We start from the raw sequence: 21240 nt of genomic DNA on the forward strand, positions 1-21240 counted from the left end.
TCTGGCGCATCTGTTGATTACCTAATTAGCTCACACACACGCTGGCACACGCATACACACAACAACACACAAGCGCAACAAGACGGATGAGGACACGTTATATATCTACTGTTTGCAATCAGTAGCCTGGTATGATGGGGCTTTGTTTTAATATCTATTTTATGCGAAAAAACAAAGAGTGAAACAAGAATTCAGTTTTATAAATTGGCCAAAGTCTTGCAGACAGAGAAGTTGCTTTAACTGCTATTTGGTCATTATGCCTCTTTGGCTGTTTGCAAACGTGAAAAAATGCTCAAGATACACTAAAGTGGATATAGACTCATTCAGTATCATCTTTCCCTACTAACCCTGGTCCAACCCTTTGATCTTTACATCAAAGGGATTCCAAATTGAAAGTAAAGTGATGAAAAATTACACTAGGGAGCTGAAATTTCACCCAGATGGTGAAACCATGTCAAATTTCAACATGGCACTACCACTTATTACACTAGCAGGAGTGTGCTATTTTTTGGGTAAAATATTGCGAGATTGATGTGGAAGAAAACGACCCAAAAATGGTCAAAATACTGCACAAGGGGTTAATTATTGGCCATATGTGTGTCTATGCATTTACTAAGGTCCTTTAGTTTGCTCTCGGATGTCATATTAAGATTGATGCCTGATAGAAAAGTTCTGGTCAGAACGATAGGTCACGCTCTCTAGTTATCATGATAAGCTGTCTTCTGAGTATTTTTCAGTTTCTAGTTTGCGAGTTTAGTTTCCGAGTTGGTTTCAGAGTATATTGTTCTCAGACAAGTTTGTATTTTTGAGTTCAGTTGTAGTTATTTTTTTCTTTTTTTTAATACATTTCTTCCACTTGTCCACTTCCTCCTCACATGACACTAACATGAAAACATAATGAGAAAAACTACAGCCTATAGTTCAGTTTCCCTAATATTTTGATGTCTGTTGAAAAATGTTTAACTCACTACCCTTCTGTTGTGACATATTTAAAACATTGCCTAGATTTCAGTTTTAATAGATCTTATTTTTGATATTATTAATGTTCATAGTCCTCTATCAAAGAAGAGTGATTATCTTTTTGTTGAATCAAAAATGACATTTGAAAACAACTGTTTACTTACTTTGGAAAAGAGTCACCATTTTGGCTAGTTGTCAGACGTTACAGACCAAACCAAGAACTGACTCATAATCGACTTCTTTGTGCATGAATCCATCAATTCTAAGAATTTTATAGTTTCGAAAAAGGTGGTGAAAATTAAAAATAGTTTTACTCGTAAGTTGTAAACGTTGTAGTTTATTTTGTTTGTTTTTCCTTGCGCTCTTAAAAAAGCTACTTGTGGCTTTTAGCATCTTTTCTTCGAGCAGCTTAAGGTGTCATAAAATTGATCCGGGAGTGGCTTGTAAAAATCGGCAGAATCATCCAGCTGTGGCGTGATGTTAGCTGACAACGCATGAACTCCGGCTTCTTTTTAAACTCTTGGCTAAGATCAGACTAGTCGGGCGGTGGCGGGGTTTCTCCTCGTGCGGGTCGCCCATTAAACACACTGACTGATGCGTCCCATTTTAGCCTTTTGGACCGCTATTGACTTTTTAAAAACGGGCGCGGTGCGAAACGCCGGTGATTAACGGCGTGATTATGTGTGCCAGGATGCCCATTAGCTCACACACATGCACACACAGGTGGCACTTTGCGCGTGCGTTGACAGCCCAAATGCTCCCGAGACTAATTATCAGTCAGGTGTGTCATCTTGCGTTTATTTGGGCCGCTAGGGCGCTAACAAGCGTTTCCGCTGCCTTTTTTCTCCCCCTTTCTGTGTTTTGCCATCTGTCTGCCGTCTTTGCTGTGCGGCGATGGCGTCGGATGAGAAAGTGGAGCGAGGGAGCGGAGTGGCCGGCTGAGGCCGAGGGTGAGGCTGAGGGTGGCGCAGCGCATTCCGATGAGGAGGGAGCAGAAGTGCTGTTTTGTTTGCGGCAAACAAAGAGGCCCAGGGCGGCGTGAGGAACATGAATAAGCAACAAGTCCCGTGTCAAGCGCGTTTCTCGTCAAGAGTTGATTTTGTCGCCGCGCGTGGCCTGTCTTGTTGCTTGGCGACCACGACATCTGCCAATCTCGCTTCTTCATCTGGAGCTTGGCGAGTTTAGGTCTGTTATTGGAGTGTTTTCATCCAATACGTTTTTGTTTATTATTATTATCATTTTTATTATCATTACGACTACTGCGATATCTTTTCTGTTTTTATTTACTTATTTTTTAAACAATTTATCGTATTTTTTTTGTCAAATATAGTTTATTTTTTCAACATTAATATTTTTATACTCTGAATAAACTATTATTGTTCTTATCATTCTCTGGAATCGTTGAGCAAAACCACTTTTCTTTAGATTGATATAAGTATTACTGCTCAATTATTAACTGATACAACTAGAAATTGTGATGCGAAAAATCCCCGCCCAAAAAACAACAAACACTAGTTTTAAAGGGAGACCTCTACAGTTCACTATATTTTTTTGTCAAATATCTATATATTTTCCCAATTTTAGCTTAATTTTTTGGTCATATTTTAATTGTTACAATACTCTGTATATAAAGGGTTATTGCTATTATTATTGCTTTTGTTGTAAAGTGCAATACCATTTTTTTCAGATCAATATCAGTGTGAGTACGCAATTATTCAGTAGTCACCAACACTGATACCAAGTACAGATACCACTGGTAATTTTGAAGCAACTACTACCATTTTTTATACAATTTAATGTAAATGGACCGTGTGCAAAATTTTGCACCATTTACTGATGAATTGAAATTTTATTTTTTTCTAAGACTATAAATTTCAGTTACATGCAAAAAAAAAACCAGCATGAAAAATGCCGTAACAAGGGGACGAAAAAACCTAGTGTTTCACTTTGTAACAAGAAAAAAGTTAAGCTAGGGACGCCGTAACCCTATTTGCCAAATATTTTTGTGTTTTCATACATACGATTTTTCATCGCAATTTTTATTTTTTAATAATCTTGTTTTTTCCTTAGCATTATAGTACTTTTCCACAATATTTTTTTCTATTTCAATAAGAATCTTTTTTTTTTCACCATTTTTTCATCAGCAACATGCCTCTTTTTTTTCATTACATTTTCACATGTTTTTGCCTCTCGAGTCATGAACGTTTTGTACTGCTTTGTTCCAGCTAATGCTGTCGGAAAATTCCCGTACCGAATCCATCCAGGCTTAACCTCACCGAGAACACAAAACCCGTCCTTGTTTTCATTGAGGCACATATCCATCAAACTTCTTACGGTGGATTAATTTTGCTTGCATGTAAATGTTGACATGAGAGCAGGCAGATGTGCAACACAAGGATCTTAACAACGAGGTCATTTATTGTTAACCCCTTGGCGCCGACATCACTTTCGTGTCACAACACTACGTTTGAGTGAGCGAGTGAATGCGTGTGTGTAGGCACGCGATCTGTGAGATGTGCCGGTGCACAGATGCTTACGCGTACATAAGCGTGAGTAATTTTTCAACACAGGAGCTGTCTGGCCAAGATCTGACCGACCTCATGGAGTTGACTTATTAGTTTCATGTTTCATGGCGAGGCATCAAATTTCGCTGCCATTCTCTGCCCACGCAAATTGATGGAAAATCATATTCCTCACAATTAAGCATCGGCCATCTGTTGAGTGTTCTTGCTTCAAACTGGGGAAAAATTGGACAAAATCTGCAGGAGGCATTCACCTGAAAATGGCCTAATTGACTCTAAATGGACTTTTCTAACCAGAAGTGCAGAGTTCCTGTGCTTTTTCAGGCATGGCTTAGTGAGACTTTTGTTTCTGGGTCTACTCGTGATAGACAGGCCGACCGACTTTCATGTTCACGGTGAAATACTCTTTGTAGGGCTGATTTTTAAACTCTATTCAGTGTGACCTCGTCTTTTTAGAACCCCCAGAAATGACCTTAAAATAATTGTTTCAGACCAAAATGGCAGACCTGTTTTTTTCCCACGTTAATTTTTGAGACTTTTCTTGTGGCTCTAATTATAATAGAAAAACCTACAAATGATCACAGAATGGGTTTCAGGGCCGGAATTTGCGAAAAATTGTTTGTTTGTCAGACCACTGATAATTCTTCCAAACTGTCTCTTCAAAGCGGTGCTTCTTGATTATATTTTGCCAACACCCCCCCCCCCCCCCCCCCCCCCCGCTCACTATAACTGTGATTATTATTATCTCTAAAAAAATTCTAAGTATACCTAAATTTGTATAGCATTTATACGGGTTACAGCTTAGTCTAAAGGAGAAAACAAAATAATCAAGTGCATCAAAGTGCTTGAAACTAAAAAAAAAACAAACAACAACAACAACAAACTATTTGATAAGCACTGCTTTAAACCCAAATAATATATTCCTTATCATACCGGTCATGGTTTCTTGAGACCTTTTTGTAGGTTCTAGTCATGTTCAACAGTCCTTCTAATTTTCACATTACAAAGTAAAATCAGTGGCCGAATTTGAAAAAATTCTGAGGCACAAAAAAAAAGTTACAAGAGTCTTGTGACCAGTTGTGGCTAATGCTAAATGCTATCTTAGTTTAGACTGTTAACATATTCAGCAAGTCAACATACTCATCATTATCCAACTTTTGTTGTCCAGTCACGGCGGCTATTGGAAGCTGCCTATGTCATTTACCTGACACAGGTCCCGAATGGAAACATTAAGGCTCTTCTTGTGTTAGGCTGCCGCGGCCATTGAATGCTAAGGCTACTTCTCCCATGATTCTTAGACCAGGAAGTAAGAGGTAGTTGTGGTTCCTGTTTGCCCATAGCATATCACGTAAAGTGAAGGCTAGGATAGGACTGGTTCTGAATAAAAAATAGCCGATAAGAATCTAGTTATTGTTTTGGCCTGGATCGAATAGATCCTGTCCATTTTAAAACAAAATGGCAGATTCCCTCTGCCTTTCAGGGCATGTCTTGAGACTTTTTTTGTCCGTCTTTTGTCAATGTATTTGCCAGATTTCATATTACTAGGTTAAAAAAGTATTTGGGGGCTAAATGTCCCCTAAATCCAAAATGAGTCGGTGGTAAGTAAAGAAAATTTTGAGTCTTGGGACCATCCTGGGGGATAAATTCGAGGCAATAATACCCACACTTTGTTGGATGACATTGTGTGTGAAGGTCCATTAAAATGTATGACCAGCGCTAGTTGGCCGCTAGCCAGAGCAAGGCCAAAAAGTGGAACCCCGAGGCTCAACGTTGCTTACGCTCTGATTAGCAAATTAGCATGTCCCGACAAATGGCCCAGGACATTAGCATGGGAGCTAACGGAAAAGGCCATCGAGCGGGGGGCACTTGGCGACATTTTGTGCCGCCTCATCGTTAATCAATGCGATGCTAAGCGCCGCTAAGTGGCTGATAATGTGCTTTTAGGGAGGCGCGCACCCCCAGGTTATACAGGAAGTGAGCGGGACCGGGTCAAGGGGGTGAACGGGGGGCTGAAAAGGTGACCTTCACATTTGATGTGATGCTAGTCTTCTGCTTGGAATTTTGTCATTTAAACTTTGGCGTTGATGCATTCACGCGCCTTCCTGCTGCGGGAATAAAATCCTACTGCCGTTTCAGTTTAATTAGCATTTTTACATGACTCAAAATTTACCTTTCATCTGCTGTAAAATGCTACATTTGAATTTTTTTTTTCTCTTCCTGAAAGAGTATTTGTAGGGCAGGAGTGGTGAGCCAACTGTGGTTGCAGGGTGTGATTTACAATCTGATTGCTTTCACAAGATCAAACGATAACTTTTCCTGAACTTTTGATGGCGACACAAAATAATCACTTGAACCGAAAAAAAAATTTCCGGTGCACTTTGAGCTGAGGGTGAGCACACCTCTGGGTGGGTAAGGCAAACTTTGTTGTGGCTTTCTTTTCTTTTATTTTTTGTCTTAATATGACTCAACGTGAAATCTATTGTGGTTATAAAAAGCTTGGTTGCTGAGGTATTTTTTTTAAGGTTGAGGTTTTGTGCCAAGTCAGAAAGGTGAAGGGATTTTGTGGATTAAAACATTGTTTTATCGTAAAATAAGGTTTCTCTACTCAAAACCTGCATTTTGGGGGAATGGTGTTCGTATTAGAAAGCGATGGCGCACTACCTTAAGGGAGATATGACACAAGGAATGGTTAAGACAATTTTATTGGAATGGTGAAGGGGGTCCAAGGATTGACTTTTTTTCAATGTCAAATGATGGTTTATCTAAAATTTTGTTTTGGATATTTCTTTGGGTCGTATGTGGGAAAATGGGGTGCGTCAGCATGTTGAAGGGAGTTCACAGGTTCACAAGTTTGGAAAAGGGCGTTCTACTTTAGCAACTGGTCTTTAACTTTTTGTTTTTCTTTTTCCAAATTCATGTGTCTGCTGTTTGGGGGTGCTCCGAACTGTGGGGCATCAGGTGCACCCCTTGCAATTTATTCAACTCATTCTGCCTTTTCTGCTCATTTTCTCATGCCGTCATTCCCACTTTGGCTTCCTGCCGACACTCATTTTTCATCACCGGCTAATAGCCTGTGTGAGTGTATGAGTGTGTGAGTGTGTGTAGTCCGTCTTTTTATTTCATTCCAATGTAGTCTTTATTTTTATGTTTTTTTTTCCCAATCAGTCAGATGTCATCCAAGTTCATTTTCTTGGTAAGTGCGTTTAAAAAAAAAAAGTATAAAAATGAGAGTAGTCTAATCTTTCTGAGTTGTCGTAATTCAATCCAAAGTGATTACAAGGCCAATGTTCCCTTTTGTTGGTGATTGTTGCTGGCGTCATTTCGACTTTCTGGGAATGCAGACAAGCCAGATGTATAAACAATATATACGAGTTGGCCTCCATTCACCTGGCGGGGCAACAAAATTAGTTGTGCAATTCTAATACAATTAATCACATATTTCAGACTATTTAAAATGATGAAATTACGGTACTTTTAGAGGCATTTCTACAACGTACATCGAGTAACATACTGCTGCGTTTATGGGGGTCGGGGTCGTAAACGAGACAAGGTGAGGCAATGTACGCAAATGCTGAAAATAATGTTGCAACAATTAATATGATTTGAAGTTTCAATGCTTTATGTTTTTGACACAGCTGAATATTAATTGGTCTAAAATCCATGAAAGTCATCATCAGTGACACACCATAAAGCTCCTTCCATCTCCTCTTCTTCTTCCCCCTCATTTGTTCAAACATCCTCGTTACTCTTCCACGGGTAGTCATCTTCAGACCCGTCCAATTTGTTTGGAGGTCTTCGGAGATGATTTGCTGATCATCTTACTTGGGATATTATCCCAAGCTTTCTTTACCCAAGTTTCTAACAATTCTAATCTGGTTTATTTTCACAATTCTTGAAAATGTGCAATAAAAATAGGTGGATGGAAACTTACCTTTACCATAGTCTTACAGAGTTTCAGCTTAACCTCTTCACCTTTTTAGTTATATAAGATTATTTTCTATGTCATCTCAGGTATTTCTGTTCATGAACATAATTATTTAACCATTGTACAGTATTTTGTCCAATTCTTTAATATTTACCTCAAATACATTTGACATCAAAGGTAAAGCACTATAAGAAGACACTAGGGAGCTGAAATTTCACCCAGATGGTGACAACATGTCAAATATCAACCTGGCACTACCACAAAGTTATCACACTAGGTGTGTGCAATCCTTTGGCTAAAATACTGTGACATTGATGAAGAAGAAAATGATCCAAAAATGGTCAAAATACTGCAAAAGTGTTAAAGGGATTCTGAACTTATTTAATCATTTTCACAGTAAATAGTTAATATTTGTTTGACAAATAATTTGAGAACCCTTTTTTTGTTTCATGTACACTTTATGTCTTTAAAAACACAATCTTTCATAAAATAACTTTACATGGGCTCAAGGCTCAGGTAACAACCGGTCACAGCTCATCTGTTTTCTGGGGTTAGTTGTGATCATTTGAGCCTCATTTTACAAAATTCTCTCTTTTGTCCTATTCCTGTTGGACTTCAGTTGAAACCTAAATAATAAAGCAGATTCTGTCTACAGTAAATAATTGGTTTATTGTAGTACGTTGTCTCATCACCTTCCTCCTCACGTCATTTCGCATCTTGGACTCCCGTCGCTTTCTCCCACTCTCAACTGCGCTTTGACACAAATGACCTGAACACATATCACAATTCCAGTCTTGTTGTAGAAAACATCCCGCCGGGCCGCGGCGCGCCGTATTAAAAGCCCGTTTACGGTCTCGGCTGGCCGTCGTAAAAGGATGTACAGTAAAGTTTTATAGACATGCAGCGAGCTGGCATTCATTAGCCGGCGGGATTCTTTGCATTTAAAGAAGACTGTGTAAAGAATGGCATGTTGTTGAAGGGCGACGACTCTTTTAAGACCTTATCCAAGGAAGCGCAAAAAAATTATTTTGACACTCACGCTGCGGTCTCGAATCCACAACAACGAGACAAATGGTGGAACATTACGACGGCGGGTGACCCTGAGCGGGAGAACTCTCCCCGGGAACGTAACGTTTATGACGTCGGCGAAGGAAGGACCCCGCGGATGCAAAGTGATAAAAACCAGAAAGTTTGTCAAGGAAGATCACTCAAATCCATATTTGACAAGATTGACAAGAAAGTCACTTCAGGTATAAAAGCAAAGACAAGTTAGGGTCGTCAATAAACCTAAGTTCCAAATGCAATGTGGGAATGGGCAGGGGGAGGGGTAGCGGTCGCGCTCCACGCTGCGGCCTGAGGTGAGAGTTAGTGAGCGGCGCTCATCGCTCACTGATGCATTCCGCTATGTATTGAAGAAGACAATTTCACTTAAAAAGCCAAAAGGAGGGTTTGCAAGAATTCAATCTCCATACTACGGTTGCGGATTTGACTGCCGTTTTCCCAGTCCCCATTAACCGCGAAAAACCAGGAAACACTGCATTCCCTTGTTCATTATGGGGGTTACATTACCCAAAATACCTGCACTAACAAGAAGTAATAAGAACAACCTTTTTTTCCCTTTTTTTTTTTTACATAGTTTATGGGTTTAGTTTAGTTTTTTGTTTAGTTCATAAATACTTAACCTGTAAGTCTTAGAGGTAAGAAAAATATCAAGAATATAGCAAGATATACCTGCAGTAAATATGGTCATAAATCCATGTAGAAGAGGTTGATTTTTTTTCTAAATAAATAAAATAGCTTTTCTGTTTTTACACTGGTTTGACTTTAAAGGAAGAAAAATTGCGCAACAATTAGTGAAGACACCTGTATAGAAAAAGTTATGAATTACCAAATGAAAGAACACTTTTATTAAAGACTTTTTTTTTGGCTCACCTGTTTTCTGGACTTGGTCACGTGACATTAGAAAAGCAAGCCTGTGGGCACTGATTTTTTTGACAGGTGGCAGTAGAGGAAAAATGTCTCGCATTATTAGTCATCGTGCCGTATTTAGACTAATATTGCAACGAAAATGTTTTGACTTCTTTAAATGTTTGCCAAACTTAACACATGCATTTTGTAAACATCAGACAACTCAATTTTTAGCTAGTGTTTTTCACAGATGTGTATATGAATAAATACTAAATAGAGTTTTAATCCTGGTTCTTTTCTATAGCTCGGATCTTTGCTAAGCTAATATTTAACCCTCAAACTAAATCTGAATTCCACCTTGGATCACTCTCTTTTTTTTTCTTCTTCTTTTTTGCTTTTTTTTTCCTTTTTCCGGTCAGAATCCTCTTGCCACACGCCCTGGATAGCCATGATTGACGGGGTCATTGGTGCTTCACACTGCGACCGCTCTGCTTACCATCTGACATGAGCGGTTCTTGAGGGTCTTTACGGGGTATCTTAGGACATGTTCCCATCTTGCTCAGTTTCCTCCCAAGTCCCTTTAGGCTTGGCATTAGCATAAAGGTAGCGAACTCCGCTTCCCTCCTTGTTGTCAGCCAGCGAGCGAGCAAAGCAGGCAGCGCCGGGCCTTTTGGGACTTTGACTTGATTTATTTATCTTTTTACAGGGCCGGCTAGCCAGCCGGGCGGTCGGCGTGGCTGACAGGCCGGTCTTGATACCTGGCCTGATTCAGTCACTCCGGCCCAGCTCGGTGCTGTGCGCTATTAGCGGCTAAATATACGCCGGGCCAAGTCCCACCGCCTCAAAGGTTACACGCAGGATGAAACTTTCATATTCAAAATATCATAAGCGCCCAAAAAGGCCAAAACTATATGCAGTGGAGTGCTATTTTGACTTACAAGTTCTTTAGCGTCACATCACAGGAGAAACTTTAGCCAGGCAAGATAGCTAGTTATTTATTTCACCAATTGTGGGCATGCTAACTCTCATAGGGAGTTGCAGGTGTCTGTTTGATGACAAGTTTCTTCTAAAATCTTATATTTGGCACGTTACGAGAAGGTACATTAGTAAGGGTATTTCTGAGCGTGGTGCGACTTGCAGTGGCATACGCATGCACACTGACCGCCAAGTTTGAATTTTGTAATTGTTGATGCTGTAAAGCGGGTAACATGCTGTAAAGAGGGGCCAAAAAATTTCTTTTTCGATTTCGTAGTATTCCAATTCGGAACTTGAAAATCCATTGTGTGCGCATATATATATATATATATATATATATATATATATATATATATATATATATATATATATATATATATATATATATATATATATATATATGTGTAGGCACAGTATACTGTATAGTGTCCTTTGAAGCAGTTAGGTGGTCCTTTGAGAAGCTCCTAATTGTCTCCTGTGGATGTTCATCTTCACGTCTTTAGCATATTTGAATAATATTTTAATAATGTGCTGCCGTCGACTCTTTTGTGTGCAAACGGCTCCTTGGCTAACTGCTGTTACTCACTCTATTTGTTGTGATAAATGAGTGTTAGATGTAATTTCCCCAGGATCGTATCTCTCTCAGGGACACACACACACACTTACACATGCCATAATTAGACTGCTTGATTAATAATTCATTATTACCTTTTTTAACGCCTTTCAGAATCGCTGTGTGTGGTGAGTGTAGAAAAATAGTACTCCAATACTGAAAGTGGTATTTTTTTTTCTCCCAAGCAATAAAATGTTATACAATAAAATGAAAAAATAATTTATTAGACTAGTAACACGAATATAAAAAGTTTTAGATTTTTATACTCAATTGGGAGGCCGGCTGGCTCAAAATTAAATTAATTTCAGCCCCCAAAGCCAATTTCAGCAACATTAATATTTGGTTGGCATATCAATAATGAGTAGACCCACAAGACACAAAATCAGCCATTTTGGTTTTAAATTGGATATTTTGATATCAGTTTTTCTATTTTCCGTGGTCCTCCAAATTGCTTGAAAATACAGCTCCTGGATAATCAAAGCCACTTTGATTTATTAGCATAAAATGTGATCTTTAGGAAACCCACAAAAAAAGTCTCAAATTCAGCGAGTCCACCATTCTTGTTTTAATCAGCCATTTTCATGGTAATTTCAAATGTCTTGAGTCAAACTCCTTGAAAGTTTTGGAAATTCTCAATGCCAGTTTTACTTCACACTTTAGAATTTGATAGCCACGTCTACATTAAGCAGACCCACAAAAAAAATCCCAAGAATTCATCCATGAAAACCAAGAGGGAGACATCCTATCAATACAAATCCTCCTAAGTTTTGCAAAATTCAGCCACCGAAAGCCATTTTTGCTTGATTACATGCAAAAACCTGTTTTTTCACTTAACATAGATGAAAAGTCTCTGTATAGCTAGAACGAGATGACCTTCAACACCGACATATGTCATTGTCTTTTCTCTTACCGACCACGGGACTGCTCTGTTAAGACTTGGGTCTTTGAAGCTTGAAATATAAAGAAACCCCAAAAATAATTTGTCTTCCAGTACTTTTTTTGCTGATCTCGGCTAAATCCTAAAAAAAACACAACAGTCATGCTAAATACACAGATATAGTGGACCCCCAGGTTACGGCGTCCCTGGCTTATGTTTTTGTCACATTACGAAGTGATATACAAAGTTTTTTTCATCCCCTCTTCACGGCACTTTTCCTACTTTACGACATCAACAACACTTAAAAAATTCAAACCTGGCGGTCTGTGTGTGTGCGATTCGCACCATGTTCACACGTCACTATATGCATCACTGCACACGTCCCTAAAATGCTGGTCTGCTATTGGTCGGCGTCACTAAGATGTTGGTCTGCTATTGGTCAGCGTCACGGCGTGCCTAAGATGCCGGTCTGCTATTGGTCGGAGTCACTAAGATGCCGACATGCTAAAGACTTGATCTCGTGTGCGTGCGTACAATATCTTGTTTATTGTGTATTTTAATGCTTAATTCAAACTTTAATTGGTTAGCCATTGATCCCAAGAATGCTAGTGATGTTAAAGGTAGAAGTAAGATGATTAGTATGGAAACAAAGCTGGAGATAATCAAGAAATCCGAAGAAGGCTAAGCTAGGCTACCCTAGCTAGGGAATATGGTAAGTAGCTCAAATTAGCATCACCCAACGGTAAATCACATTTCATTTTTGCTTTATATATTTTTTATTTGTGATATTTAATTGTAGACCTGTATTATATATAAGCAGCACTTATTATACTATTTTGTTCCCAATTTTTAATATGTATATAGACGTTTGATGTATTTACCTTTGGGTTTTAGCTAATTAGCATAGGTTTCTGTTGTCTGCCATACGATGATTTCGCATTCCGGAACGGATGGACCGATAATTTTGTATGGCGGGTGTCAACCGTACTGCCCATGTGGTTTGAATTGTACGTTCCACGATTAGTTTTTCCATATGCTAGGGCAACACAAGACAAAATCCACTTGGGATTTTGAATCCTACCCTCCCGATGTAAACTCAGCTTGTATATCGCGATAGTCTGTGTAACCGATCCATGATGGTGCTGGAGGACATTGGTGATGATAAAAAATATATTTATACATTTATAGGGCTGGTAGGTGAGTAAATGTGTTCCCAGCAGCAAGGCAAACAATAATGATAAAAATGAAATGGAATCATCAGAAATTGAGTACAGCAGTAAAAGCTGGCTCTCATTTCACCGTAATGGCCTTTTTCCCTCTCGCAGGTGACGTCGCTGCCCCAACCGTGTGTCTTGGAAAGAACGCGTTTTTAAAAAAATGGCAAAAAAAAAGGGGGCCTGGAAAGTGTCTTCCTTTTTTTGTTTTTTTTGTTTTTTCCAGACGGCAGCTGGGAATCTGTGACGCTCACTCAAAAATAGATCTCAACAGAAAATGAGAGACGAGACCAAGTTGGAGAGGAAACACAGCCTCACAACTTTTTGACATGTTTACAACTTCTGAACACAAAAGTTGTCTGTCAAAATCTTCTGAAATTCTTCTAGAATTGTTTTTTTTTTGTATATCAGTACTTAAACGAGCGTTTGGGGGCAGACTTTTTGGGTTGTTTTTATGTGCGCCATCATTATATACATACTATTTATTTTAGCATCTCCTCTGTAAAATTTTGTTGCAGTTTGGTTGATTTGAAATGCCAGCCAAACTGGGAATAACGCAAAAAAAAAAAATAGGTCACATCTGAGTTTGTTCTAAAAAGATATGACTTTTTACAAACACTATTCTGCTTATGGCATGGCATTTTCATTTAGAAAAAAAAGTACTGTTTCAAAATAAAATATAGAAGCTATTTTTGCAAAGCCATTATTTTTTTTCTTCAAAATATTACCTTTTTCAAACTACATGACATCGTTTTCTAGAAAATATCTGATAGGTTCCAAAAATGACAAAGTTCTTTAAACCAAACAAAACAAAAACCTACATACATACCTACATAAAAACACCCATTAAAAATATGACATTATTCTGGGTAACATGATATCATTATGACAATTTTTTGTCATTTTGCCTTAAATTAGAATAGACAATTATTTCTTTTTGAAAAACATCATAGGTTTTATTTAGACAGATTTTATTTTCATTCTTGATTAGCTTGCTTTAGTTCATGGGGGGAAAAAAAAAAAAAAAAAAAATATATATATATATATATATATATATATATATATATATATATATATATATATATATATATATATATATATATATATATATATATATATATATATATAATTAGAAAATAAAATAATTTATTCTTGAAAACATCACTCTTTTTAAACACACCTGATTCATTTTTCTTCATCCCTGTCAAATAAAATTTCATATCTTTAAACCTTACCTCAATCTAGTTTGTTCTAGTTTCAATTTTCAAAATAATAAATCGCCACAATATGATGTTTTTTAACACTACTTTTTCTATTATTAAAAAAAAAAAATAAAAAATTGTCAGACATCATTCCAAATACATTGTTTCCTTGCCACTTCACGCTTCGCTTTACGCGGCTTCAGTGCGTCGCGTTTTGCGTGGAGTATAAATCAGTCTAACAGCCTGTTAATACTCGATCTTATACAGCCGCAAACGGAGGCGCTTTTGCTTAAAGTTGCCAAACAGAGTCATGGCATAATGTATGGACATTTTTGGCAACAACTTTTCATGGCTTTCAGGCTGCGTGCTTGCGGCTGTGAGTGAGAGAGTTGTGCGGGGCTTAGGGTAGTTTAATGTGGGGGAGGGCTGGGGGTGTGAGAGGATGCATGACGAAATGACAACACAGACTGACATTGGCCCTTTAAGCAAAGTTGGGCAATGGTAATCTTACTCTTCCTTTGGCTTTACACATTCTTGAAAAATATGATCTGACGTTATCCCAGCTAACATTTTACAATGCAGTTAGCTAGCTAAATCGTACCTATGCCTGACCAAGTTCCTTTTGGTTTCTTTAGCTCCCCTTAGACTTTCCTGTTGCAATCACTACTACGTGTCTGTTGTGGCACGAATGTTGCAACATCCCTCACACACATCCACATGCACCCATACACACGAGTAAACCCTCACACACACACACACACACACACACACACACACACACACACACAGGTAAACAGTAGCACCCCCTTTCAGCTCGTCTCAGTGCGTGTAATCAGATATTGATTTAATGCGCCACTCGCTGTGACATCCATCTCTGCTTTTCCTCCATCTTCTCTGATGCCTCCCTGCTTTTATGATATTACACGCACACACACACTTATCCTCAACACACACGTAGACGCATAGAGCATGAGATATGGGCTTCTGGCCGCTACAAAAATGGGATTTCTTTCTTTAATTTATTTGAACAAAGGCTATTTCTCTTGGAAAGAAAATGCTTGTCTACCGGAGGTGAGGAAGCGAGCGGGGATGCGGGCCGTTGCTATCGGATCCGGTTCCCGCCCCCTGCCCCGCCCCGCTGCTTTTCACCCTCATTACAAAGGTCACGCGACCGTTTGAGACTATGTCTCACAAATCTCATTCTGAAGCAAAATGGCATCAAGACTGTTGTCTTGAAGTAGCGTCCAACTCCAAAAATTGCTGGAAAGTATTATTTTTATTTATTTATTTATTTATTTTTGGTAATTTGCGAATTAAGAAAGTTTAGAATTAAGAAAGTTGCCAAAAGAAGAGAAGTTTACAAAGCTTAGTATGTGTTTCCCTTTCCGAAGGTAAAAATTTGAGATTTTCTGTCATTTATAGGAAAAATTGAGTCAAAATTTTAAGAATAATTTTTAAGAATAATTTTTTTTTCTGAAAAACAATTTTCTCATTTCAGAAAAAAGTGCTTTCTTTTAAATAAGGTTTAGTTTAATGTAAAAAGTCACACTTTACTAGAAAAAAAGTTGAATATATTTTAACCTATATAACCTTGATTTTAACCTAACATTTTTTTCACAAAAACAATTTTTTGTTCATTTATATTTACCTTCACGGAAAAAGTTCATGATTTTTTTCTTTTTTTTTTTAAATGTCTCTTAAAAGTTTGTACTTTACAGTTTTAAAAGTTTCAAGGACTTTATGTCTATAGCTAAATTGTTCAAAGTAGGTTGGATTTCTTGGTTTAGATTCAGCAAATCAAATTTACAAGAAAATTAAAAAATATCTATTTATAAAAAGTCCTGAGAACAGAATTGTAGTTGTTTAACTTTCTTTTCAGTAATTTTCCAAATTTTCTTGGAAGTAAAGCTCTCTTTTGGGAAATGTCTCTCATACAAATTTAACATCCGTCCGTCTATTTTATTTAGTTTTTTACCTCACTAGGGTCGCTGGCTTGCTGATGCCTATCCCAGCAGTCTTTGGGTAGTAGCCAGGGTATAGACCTTTCGCAGGCTAAGGGAGAACATACAAACTCCACACAAGAAGGTCGAGGCAAGCTGGAATTCAACCTGGGACCTCTGAACTGTGATGCAAACCGGCTAGCAAATATTCCACTGTGCCTGCCAACACAAATTCAAAACATTTTATTTTAGTGTTAAATCCAGATTTCATCATTTGCATGAGAAAAAAATATATATATTGAGAGAAGATTTTTTTTTTTTCAAAAGTAGTATTTTCAGGAAAAATGTGAATTTTTTGTTGGAAAAAAAAGGCAAGAAGCTCAAAGATTTTGTAGTTGAAAAAATGTGGTAATAAATAAATACATTAAATAATGAAAATAGCATTTTTTTTTAAAAAGAGGGACATTAGCAAAGTTTTTTTTTTCTCAGAAACTGTCGTTATTGAGGCAAAACTCGCCTCTGTCTTCCTTGCTCAGAACCCTAACATTTAAACCAGCGCACACTTTTACACTTTTCCCATCTCCTTTGTATTGTTTTTTTCTGCCCCCCCCCCCCCCCCCCCCCACCCCCCCAACCAACATTTTCATCTTCAGCATCCCGGCATCCCACTGTGCTCGCGAAAGCTTTCGGCTGCATTTAAAGAAAATAAAGAAAGAAAAAAAATCGCAGTGGGAGATGTTTGATGCATGCACACGCACACAGCGGCCTTCCCTAAAAGCATTTACATGTTGCATGTCGGGGGTGTGTGTGTGTGTGTGTCCGTGTGTGCATGCGTAAGTGTGTGTCACACTTGCTAACGTGTACTCGGCCGGGGAAAGAAGATGTTACGACATTGGCGGGGCTTCTACATAGGCCAGATGATGCAAGTAGACAACGCGCGCCCGTGTTTGTGTGTGTGTGTGTCTGGGGGTCTCCGCGGGGCGGGGGGTGGCAGGGGTGCATGTTGTAGCAAGTCTGATGTGCAGGAAGAGTCACAAATGCCTGGACGGTGAATAGGACTTTAGCTGGCCTCTCAAAACTACATTTCCTAGCTCATCCCCTCATGTGCTATAAACGAAAAAAGGACAAAGCCAAAAAAATCTCAATGAAACAGAACTAAGACGACGCACTGTGGAATCGAGTGCAATTTCAAGGAATTATTTGTTTATTTTTCACGATGTAATGTGATCGGTCATATGAAAAGAGAAAGTTTCACTTATTTTGTGTTTTAAAGAAAAACGAAGGGCCTCAAAACACCTAGCTGACATCAGCGGTTTGGAGCGCCGTCAGTTTGGTGTAGCGAAACATCAAGGGATTGTTCGAGCTCGTTGCTGAGCGTCGAAAAGGGTTTCGGGACGATTAGCATGGTCAGGTCACGGCCGAAAGAACAATTTTCTTAGTGAATGTTTAGCTACTATTACAGCTTAGTCTAAAACGGAAAAAAAGAAGCACCAAAGTACCTGAACCTAAAGGAAAACGATGAAAATTATTACTTTATTGCAATTACATTCCACATGACAAAAACAAAGTATTTTTCCTGGGATCATCCGCGCCCGCCCCTGGCATCACCTCGCCCCACTATTTGAGAAGCACTGACCTAGAACATTAAAATAAAGACACAAGGAAGGAAGACAAGAGACATCAGATAACTTATGTAGATTAATTTTACATTTGGTGTTTGACGTAATGGCTAGACAGAAGGGAAAGGAGATTTGGATTTACGGTGTAAGTTAACTACTTAGGTTGGTAAGTAAGTACCTTATTTTCCGCACTATAAGATTATAAAGCGCACCCTCAATTAATGACATATTTAAAACCTTTTCCATATATAAGGCGCACCGGATTATAAGGCGCATGTATATGTGTATATATATATATATATATATATATATATATATATATATATATATATATATATATATATATATATATATATATATATTTATATATATATATATATATATATATATATATATATTTTTTTTTTTTTTTTTAAATATTTTTTTTAATATATTTTTTTTTCCCTATTTGTCTTGCCTCTGATTTATAAAATCTGTGAGTGTGTGAGAACCACACTTAAAATTTATCTTTGACAGAAACTATTACTACAATATGGCCCACAATAAAAATGAGTTTGACTCCCCTATTCTACTGTGTGTGTGTGTGTGTGTGTGTGTGTGTGTGTGTGTGTGTGTGTGTGTGTGTGTCCGTGCATGTGTGTCCAAGCTGTCAGTCAGCTTCCACGTAAAGGACAGCGTGGAAGTTGGAGGAATGATCTTGCAGAAAATGAAGGACACTGCGTATACACATACACACACACCTACACACAGTACAATTTATGCATGTATATATTTTACATGCATGTTGGCTTCATTTCCATGTAAAGCGGCTACTGTGACACCCCCGTTGTGGGGGGTAACATATTACACACGCGCACACACACACAAAGTAACCCATCACAACATGGTGTCAGTTGTGTCACAGAATGTGCAACATGGTGGTGTGCGCAGGTGTGTGTCTCCTTTCACTCTGACACGCTTGTGTTAGTGCAAAGTGACAGGAAGGCCGGAGTGGCTGCGACCAGCTGTGTCGCGCAAACACACACACACCCACACAAACATAAGCACACACAATTGTGTGACTGTTTTTGACTTGTGGTCGGATGTCGTTTTACTCTCTTGTCTTTTTCTTGTCACAAACACACCTGCCAGCCCCCGTGTGAGTGAGCGCATGTCACCTTGAAACAAATTTTGTTAAGAATTTCCTTCAGACACAAAAAATATTTATGAACAGAAAAATCAAGAGTAACTCGGGATGTCTTAAAAACAAGTAGTCGACAAAAGCAGACTCGTTTTGTTTTTAATCATAATTTATATTTGTTTTTAATTATTTTATATTAGATTTATTGTTTTATTTGTTGCCATTTTGCTTTAAATTTCTCTATTTTTTTCCAAATATCTGTGGTTTTATGTTCTTTGTGTATTTTTATCTTATTTGACAAAGGTGAAGATTTTACTTTTTACAATAACAACAATTAGTCTGACTGTTGAGGATAATTAGATGTTCATGAATTGGGTGGGTGTGCATTTATTATTATTTTTTTTAATAGCAAATGTTATCATTTGGGAGTCCATTTTGTGAGTTTTTAATCATCGGGATGCTTTTCTGAGTCATTAAACAAGTGATGGAAATGCTGAAAAACTATTAAAATCAACATTTAAAATGCCATCAGCCCCTTTGCTAATTATGATGATAGTATATAAAAAAAACAACACTTAATTTGACATTAACATGAACATTTATGGCAACTGATCGCCTGAGAGGAATGTCCTAATCATCAAGGCAAATTGTCTCTATATATGTGAGCCGTAATCATCTTTACTAAATGTTAATTTTTTGCCAATGAATTATGTTTTATGGTTTTAGGATTATGTTAAGTTTCTACATTCTTAATATATATATATATATATATATATATATATATATATATATATATATATATATATATATATATATATATATATATATATATATATTTATAGAGATGTAAATTCATAATCTCAAAAAGTCATATAAATGTTCATTGACAATGATCATGATTCACAAGCACAAACAGCATATTTTTGTTTGTGAAAAATAAGCTTAGAAAAACGTATTGTTGTGTAGCTAACAACGGTAGGCTAGTCAAGATTTTCTTGATATTCAGGCTATGCTCTTTTATTTTGGTCCTGTAGAGGGCACTCTTGGTTTAAAATTGCAGTAGAAATTTTATACAGTTCCATTTCATTAGCCTTTCGCTTCAAACCAAGGGCTCAACTATGAGCTAGCGATTGAATGCTATTAAAAAAAAACGTTGATTAACAGTCTTGTACTAATTTTAAGGTAGCCTTGCTAGCTTGCAGTATGCTAAATGAAACTCATGAACAAAAAGGCTGGTATTTGGGTGTTAGCATAGCATTGTTAGCTCAGAGTCAAACCTACACTGTCACGCGTGATTGTTTGTCCAACTGAGAAAAAGCAATGCTATGCTAACACCCGCAAACAGGACTCAATGTTCATATCTTTTTATGGAACTGCAAGCTAACAATGCTATGCTAACAGCATTACTATTCCAAGTTGTGTTAATGTGTCCTTGAAGGTTTTTTTTTTCTTTTTGTTTTTGTAACAATGGTGTTTTGTAGACATGGCTAACACCTGGATGCAGCTGTCAGTGTGGACACATTGCTTTTTCAGCTCCAGTGATTACACTGCCCCCACAGACGCACATTTCACACTCTGGCTCTCCATTTTCTTATCCGCGGAAATGACAAGGACACATGACAAACATCTTTCATTTTTTATAGTAACAGTCAAAAGTCTGGACACACCTTCAAATAAGAGATAAATAAATCATGCAGAGTTAAATAGCAATTTAAACCCCAAATCAATACTTTGATAGCATCTTCTTCCGTCTCCCTTTGTTTCATCCATCTAGAGCCGCTTATCCTCACAAAGGTCGCAGGCTTGCTGGCGGCTATCCGAGCTGACTTCGGGCAGTAGGAGGCGGGAGACACCCTGAACTGGTTTCCAGCGAATTGCAGGGCACACAGAGACGAACAACCATTCACGCGCCCAATCACACCTAATGACAATTTAGTGTGTCCAATACACCTGCCATGCATATTTTTGGAGTGATTAATTCTCATCATTTTATAGCCTTGAACAGATACACAAATTTGCTCTACCGGTGAATTGTCTCACAGTAGTTAGCAAAAAAAAACAAAAAAATATGCAAAAATAAGCTGCAATGAAAACCGCAGGGTTCAAATCATGAGAAAAAAGGTGCGGCTTATAGTCCAAAAATACAATGCATATTTTTTTTTATTTCTTCGTCGCACATTTATCCTCAAATTGGCATATACGTCAAAAAATTACATTTACGTTTCATTTTTCTTCATTGAAGTACAATAACTACTAATATACGTTGGCGTTTTCAGTTCAGTAGTACCAGCACTCATATTGCAGTACAGTAATTTCTAATGAAATGGATTTTAGTGGATAATAATAAGACATAAAGTGACAGTTA

General features: G+C 37.8%; 1 protein-coding gene across 1 annotated transcript in view; it reads left to right on the forward strand.

The window, feature by feature from the left end:
* LOC148429099 (transmembrane protein 132D) overlaps positions 1–21240 on the forward strand; it is a 172691-nt gene that overhangs the window by 114675 nt on the left and 36776 nt on the right. The window lies entirely within an intron of this gene.

The sequence above is a fragment of the Hippichthys cyanospilos genome, chromosome 1 (assembly GCF_059441005.1).
Source record: "Hippichthys cyanospilos isolate Australia breed blue-spotted pipefish chromosome 1, RoL_Hcya_1.0, whole genome shotgun sequence".
NCBI lineage: Eukaryota > Metazoa > Chordata > Actinopteri > Syngnathiformes > Syngnathidae > Hippichthys > Hippichthys cyanospilos.